This window comes from Perna viridis, chromosome 12 (genome assembly GCF_037379345.1).
Source record: "Perna viridis isolate PV_CMFRI_1.1 ecotype Kerala chromosome 12, ASM3737934v1, whole genome shotgun sequence".
NCBI lineage: Eukaryota > Metazoa > Mollusca > Bivalvia > Mytilida > Mytilidae > Perna > Perna viridis.
This window is the reverse complement of record NC_142456.1, coordinates 1,761,968-1,769,875: the sequence shown is the minus strand read 5'-3', so window position 1 is coordinate 1,769,875 and position 7,908 is coordinate 1,761,968.

The window sequence follows — 7,908 nt, the reverse complement described above, 5'->3', positions numbered from 1 at the left end:
TAAAATTATTTGATTTCATACAATACATGGTAAATGTCTGTGTTGTTATAACATCTACTAGGAATTATTTTGATTCAAAGGGAATAACATACTGAAAAATTGTTACATTGTACACGTTTTTGATTGTAATCAAAGCTATAGCTGACATTATCCAAATGATTGAATACATGATATCCTAAAGTTTAAAGGTTTTTTAATTTGTAGATTTGGACCGTTTGCACGTTGTAACCAAGGAAAATTTTGGGTAGATAATGGATTCAATAGTACAAACCGAATAAAAAAAATATTTTTTATTTATTTAATAATATTTTTTTAATAGTAAATAAAACTGTTTCACATATCATTATAGTGCTGTTTGACACATTTGGACAATAAGACTTAATTATAAACCATGAATATCTACCCTATTTAATGCTAATATATTTCATACCAGCGTTGTTTATATAGAAAAAAATGAATAAATGCGTGTTTCATGCCTTATCACGTTATAACAGTATACCATAATGTAAACATTTTAAAACACAAGCTTTTAAAATTGGATATTTATTGCTGTTTTGTTTTGTTTTTTTCCTTCACCAATTTATATGTATAATGGTAAATCCAAACTAAAAACAAACCGTAACAAATACAGCTGGACAATTTCATATTAGATCAAGTAAGTTCTTTTATTAAACATAAAGTGGTACCTCTGACGCGGACACCATTTTCCTGTGAGGTATATGATTCGAAGGTGGTAAAAGAAGTAAAAATAAACGTTATTTCCATTATAATTATAAGAAGGTAAAATAGTGAAAAAAAATTATAAAAAGTGCTTGTTTTGTCTTGCATTTGATATAAATTTGAATTAAACAATTTAAACAAATGTCCCATTAACTGTCATTCATGATAGACCCAGGCAGAAGTCATTACATCAAGATTCACAGAATTTCACCAAATTTGTACCAAATGATACATAAATGATGCAAAGCTTAGGAAACATTTCATTTTTTATTTTTCTCAATAATAAGAGGCGAAAATGAGGACTATCTCTAAGTCCTCCTTTTGGCCCCTGAACCTCATCGCAAATCCTAAAAATCACCTAAATTCATATCATCACATCATATTGAAATTTTCCTGATGAAAAACAAGGCAATCAAAGGTTATAACTATATACATGTATCAAATATCTTTATGTCTGCACAAAAATAAAACTAATTTTTAGTAATACTTTAAGAATGGATTCCTTGTTTTCATTCTCAATAGTTTCTAATTAAAGATGTAGACTTACTTTTTACATTTTATCAAGGTTTTATTTGGGTTCTGAGGATTAATTACGTTTTCGTAAATTAAAATAACTCCTCTAAACTTCAGTGACATAAGGTCTTCTCTCGTTCAACGGGGGGACAATTTGAATAAACATGTAAAAATGTATTATAAACATAAGTTTTCACATATATCTTAATTTAAAACTACTTTTCATGAAATTAGCATATCTTTCAGTCTAAAACACAACAAACAGTAAAATATAATAACAAACATGAATGTGACTGAAATTTGTTTTTTTTCTTCAATAATCTCATACATGTTCATGTTGTACATGTATTATATTTGGTCTGCATCAATTAAAAAAAAACATTTCTCACAATTCAAATAAAGTTTTCACATTTATAAGTAGAAAACCTCATTATGAAAATTATTTAGTTTTTGAGTTGACGTAAAATCATACTGCTTATACTTGTATTCCAGACCATACTACGGACTAGTAATAGTAAAAGCTCACTTATTGGTGGACATGTAAAATGAAACATTGAAATATGTCGACGAATTTGTGAAAACTTAATTAATTTCATTTATTAGTGTTTTGAGGAGTAGCGTATGGAACGACAAACGATCAATAATCATGTACATGAATATTCATGCTTTATCAAAAAAGGTGGGATTAAACAGTCCTACACTGTCCGTAATACTGCCTGTTGTGGATGTATTATTTACATCCTAAATTTCCATTTTTCAATCTGGTTTTGTAAGTTTGGATAAATACACTGTTTACATTTTGATTTTAATTTTCTTTCAAGTCATTCATACAAATTCAAAGTTAGGATAGTTTTAGTTACATAATATACAGTGTAGTATGCTAGTTCCCAAATCTCACTCGGTTCCTCATTTTTCTTGGTTTTCATTCCACCCTGTTTGTTTTTGAAATTTTCTGGAAGTCTCCATCATCTTTAAAGGGCAATAGGCGAAGAGACTCCTCACTTTCTGCACAAAAATCTAATCATTTGGACAAAATGTATGTCTCCCATACTAATCACAACCATTGATAATTTGTAATAAATAATTTCAAAGAATTTGCTTACCACCAGAGGTTTCTCTTTCTTCAAAGACATATTCATGTATATCACATACTGTTTAACATCTTTTTCTGATAAGGGCCCACCCAGTTCATTTTTTTGTTTGTTTGTTTTCTGTAAATTGAAACTTCTTTCTGAATGACTTTTCACAGCTAGGTTCTGAGCAACTAAACCTTCATTTTCAGTAATACATTTGTCTTGAGATGTTCATTTCATACATGTAACTGAATTTTACATGGTTCTTTCAAAACCGGAAGTACCAAATAAAGATATTTGCAAATAATTTCACTTGTAAGCATACTAAAACAAAAACATCGCTCTTTTAATGAGTACTGCTATTTAGTTGAAAATACTGTTCTAACACACCTGATATTGATAAGCAGTCTCGGACACAAATGCCCAGGGTTTTCCGTACAATACGGGCCATTTGTTCTGTGTTTTGTACACTTAACTCCATCACATTGATATACATGTTTCCTATTAATACGCCTACATTGAGTGAACATTTAGTAAAATACAACTTTTAATTCATTGTATGATGTCTTAAATAAGAGGGCTTATTCTTATCTAAATGTCTTCCTTAATTCATTGACAAATTATATATAATTCAAGGGATTTTAATGTGGTTAACTGCTAGCTATTGTTAACACCGAGATTCATTTTTTATATGCATGCATGAGAGGGTGTAGCATAATGCCCATTTTGCTGTATACTTACATTTGTCTTTTTTGGGCAAGTCAAAGACATGCTGATTTTGTAGAAATTCCTGCACCACTCAATGTAGACCCATATTGACATTTTCTTTCATTTGTTTTTATCATTTATTGTTAGTATACTACAGAGTATAATGCACTGTAGTTTATCATAACAGCTAATCATAATTATATTGTACATGAACAATTAGAACTGAAAAGAGATATAAATTAATGGCTTATATCCTGAAAAAAGTCAAGGCGATATTTTGAACTATTATGGAATTTTAAATCAGGGACTGATTTAGGCCGGGCCGTGGTGGGCGAGTGCCCCCCTCCCTAAAAATTGCACAGCATGGCTTGTCAGGGATAGATTTAGGCGGTTTAAGGTTCAAACTTTAATTATTCACTAAATTTTGACAAAAGATATCTATATATCATCCACTCTAGAAGAATATTTCAAAACTTCAGCCTAAAAAAACTTTAACTGCGCCCCCAACCAAAAATCCTGGATCCGCCCCTGCAAATCATTATAAACATGCAAAGTTTTCATAAAAAGTACCCATTTAATATCACCTCATTTTAGTACTGGGTAGCTTGCTGAAATACTAAACAACTGCAGATATTATGTGAAATTGTAATTGAGAACAAGGGGCCAGTGACATATTGTTCATGACCTACATTTGTACATGTAAGAAAACAACCCTTATGCTTACAAGAGTGTGGCAGTTCATGGCTTTGATCCCTGGCTGAAACACATCAAAAATAAAATTGGTCGTCATGCACTGCTTCTCTGCCTAGCCTGTGCCATATGAGAGATTTTATTTTAAATGGCTGGCAGGGAGACAGAATAATGAGTCTGACTGCCTACCTAGGTTGTTACTAGTGTTAGGTCAAGCACCAGGCAAGGTCAACTTGAATGGCAAACATTCCTTTCCTGGAATGCATGACAAAATGTAAAATAATAAATCACAATCAATAAAAACTAGATAGAAATGGTCATTATTCATGTGACAGTTGAATATAAAAAGCTAGCTATCAATTTTAATGTGCCTTGAAAACACAGGCCCCTACTTCAGACAGAGCCTTGCTCTCTAAGTAACTCCACTCTTGTGTTTTAATATCATGCTTAGTAGCCCACCATGGCATGACCCCGTAGAATATAATTTGCCACACTGTGCCTAAGACTTTGAAAATCATACCTTTTTAAACTGTAATTTAAAAGGGATAAAGTCCCTATAATGGTACTCAATAACAATAGAGTCAGATACCGAATACAATGTCCTGTGTAAATTATGTCATTGACTTTTGTACCTGGCTCCATTGAGTGTGGTGCTCTGAATAGCTGCAGAATCATAGCCACGGCCATTTTTTTATATTTAGTAATTTGCACGGTCACAACAAGTACATATAAAAAAAATTAATTAGTAACCTCAATGGCTACATGTTTGCAACTAGGGACTAATACAATTTCAACTTACAAAGTTTTACCAAATTGTGTAATTAGTGAAGAAAAATAAAATGAAGATGATATAAAGCTGTAAAAGGCAGATTTTGTTTTGAAATTCCAATTTACTCTACTTCATGCTCTTACAGGCTACATCTGCTCCATATTATACACGTATTTGTAATTATTACTTACCAGAATCAACGGGTACAATTTGCCAGTGGTTGTGTAAGTTCTTCCCCGTTTTTGGTCTGATTTTCTTTCTGTCAGTGTAGTTGATGCAGAATAATCTTATAGAGTAATAGAACATACTTCAAAGCAGATTTTGTTTATGTTTATGGCTGACCTTAAAACCAACAACATCTTTGTTGGAAACAAATTGACTCTTTTCCCCCAAAAACAATGCGTCCATTCTATGCTTTTACACTGGGTAAAGTTGATACTTATTGAACCATAGCTGATATGACGTAATTTCGCGTCGTTGCAATAGCAACATGTCAATTACTGTTTCAAAAAAAAAATGTTACTCATACTAGTTTTTATTATTACTTTTCACATTTTTATTGTTATTTCGTGGAAATAAAAAAAAATTACAAACCTAATTTTTTGTTCATTCCATTTTGTCATTTTTTGGCTCGATACTTTTAAACTCATTTTTATGCATTTCAATCCCCCCTTTTAAAATTATAACAAACAAACAGAAAACAGTAGGACATGCATTTGTATCCTTTAAAACAAATATACTTTTAAAATCTATCACAATATTGGGGTTTGCGAATACTGCAGAAATTAATATATTTCAATATTGCCTGGTTTTTCCGTAGAACGACAGTTAATTAATTTTATTTCAAGAATCCTACGAGAAATCGTCCCATCGGATGCATGTTCCTAATTGCTTGAGTAAATTTCAGATAATAATACTTCTACAGAATTGGCATTTAAAAAAACACACTGTCACATATAATTTAAATATGTTTTTCCTCACAGTCTGCATACGGAGAGGGTTTTAGTAATTATATTAATTTCTGTAAAAAATATAGATATCTTTAGAGAGAAAAAAACATGAGTATGATACATTATAAACAATCTAAGGCATGTCAAGCGGTCTTTAACTGTTCTTTATTGGCTTGAATGCATTATCTCCTCTCTTATATTTATAACGACTGCTACTTCAGCACTTGAACATAACATGAGTGAAATTATTCCATTGATGACAGGACATTTGATAAACTATAACAATGTCAGCTTAAACATTATTTTGGTTGAGGAAAAAATGTAGTCCATTTAATAATCACTACAAGTCGACATGAGGCGACAAAAAAGTATATTTTACACTCAATCATATTTAGGTTATTGAAAGAAGAATTTATTAGACAACCAAAAATAATGTAATTTGTATGTGTGTGTGTTTATTGCATGCTTATTTTCTTAAACCACAGCTCAATTTTTAAATGCTTGAAATGTAGTCCTAATAATGCAAACATATATCACTTTGTACACTTTATACGAGGTACGTTTTGTTTTATTCTGAAATCATAGATTGCGAGTTGCAACTATTATTCTCGATGGCTGCAGTTAAACGTAATAACAAAATTAGCGAACTGATATAATCTTAGCAGCAGTCATAAGGAATATATAATAGTTAAGTTGCGCTACTTGATCTTTGGATCAATGGCTATGATCGTCAAAATGTGTTCCAATGTTTTCACTTAGCAATCTACCTTGAAATATTCATTTGTATTGAATAGCAGTGCAGTTGTTTTGTTTTTGTTTTTGTTTTTTTTTCTAAAAAAAATAGTAAGGCCAATCTGCCCTTTTCTCTTGGTACAATATTCAAATGTATTAAAAAAAATACCATACATAAGCCAATGCCGCCTGATTCTTATTACTTACAGTCTTAATGTCTCAGAAACCTCGCACATTGCAGTGAATAATTCGTATGTAAAAGGTTGCTCTCCTTCCTGACATGGCCGCAATTTATCCGTCAAAACAGTTTTCTCTATAGTTTTGTTTTCTGTTATATATTTTTGTTGGGTGACATTCAAATATGTATCTTTAACCTCCACTTCACAACAAATATGTGATCTATAAATGCAAAAATAAAGTTTTGGTTATATATTGTTCAGGCCAAGTTAGTGTACAAACAAATAATTGTGCAAGTTTGATAAGAAATCTTTTTGTAGTGTTACATTTACTTCATATGTATACCTTGCTTTAAACATTTGATCTATTTGCGTGTTACAAATTAAACAAACTAAACTAAGGGGGGATTAACGTCCTTGACTACCCTTACGAGTCTCCCACGGACAATTTAAACATAAACTTCATTGTATTTTATAATGTTACAGGCCGTGCATCATGTACAAATCGTACTTACTGTAAAATACAAGCAATTTTTTTTTTCAACGACGAATTGTGGAGTTTCATGTTACCAATATAAAACACAAAATCTAAATAATATTTGACTATGTAAAAGGGCCTCCACTATTCTACAATGTAAAGAATGTAATATAAAACATATTCGTTCATAGTGAATTAGATTTTAATTGCACGTAATTAAGTAAATATTAACCTACCTGTCCCTACTCCTCTTCCCATGTTTTTCGTTTACTTCTACCATGCAAAACACGAAACCTACCAGACATGCTAGTTCAGCACAGTATATTGCTAGTGTTAGTTTATTACTAAATTGAGTGTTTGTGTATCCTTGATTTACTTTTGGTGATTTGTTTTGTTAGACTGTATTTGTTGGTATATTCTGTTGATTGGTTAATTCACATGCTCATTAACATATACGATAGTATGATAAAACTGTTTTGTTTTCACATTATGCCTTAACCTCGTCTATTCACGTGATGTTGGTTTCTGCATTCGTACATACCAGTTTGTTCTATCACTCTTAATCAATTTTAAAGTGCATGCTAAAACCTAAACTGGTTGATGTAAATGTGACTTTTACTTATCTTCTAACACCTATCATTTGTATCTTCATTTTCGTTTATAATGATTAGGATTATCGGTTCAGTGTTTGTTCGGTGTTGTAAGGCTGACTTTAATACTTACTTCAATTTAAACAAACTAACAATGGCAGAGATAATGATTATGAAGGAATCTGTAAAAGTAATTGAGTTGTGCTTTTCTTGGCAAATGTCAAACATACGAAGTCAGATAAGTGAAAGTCAGACTTTCAGATTTCTAAATGTTATACTATATCGTCGTACCAATTATAATTTAAAATGATGTAGAAATGGCCTTATTATTGAAACTTGTTAGTTATTGCAATTTGGGAAATCATTCAAATTAGAATATATATATGAACAACTGTCTGTTGTCGTGTGCTTTAAAATTTTTCAAAATTTTCTTATTGCATTCCAATTTCAAAACATTTGAAGACGATGTACATTAACTTATTTATGCGGTTTTTGTTTTGTTTTTGTTT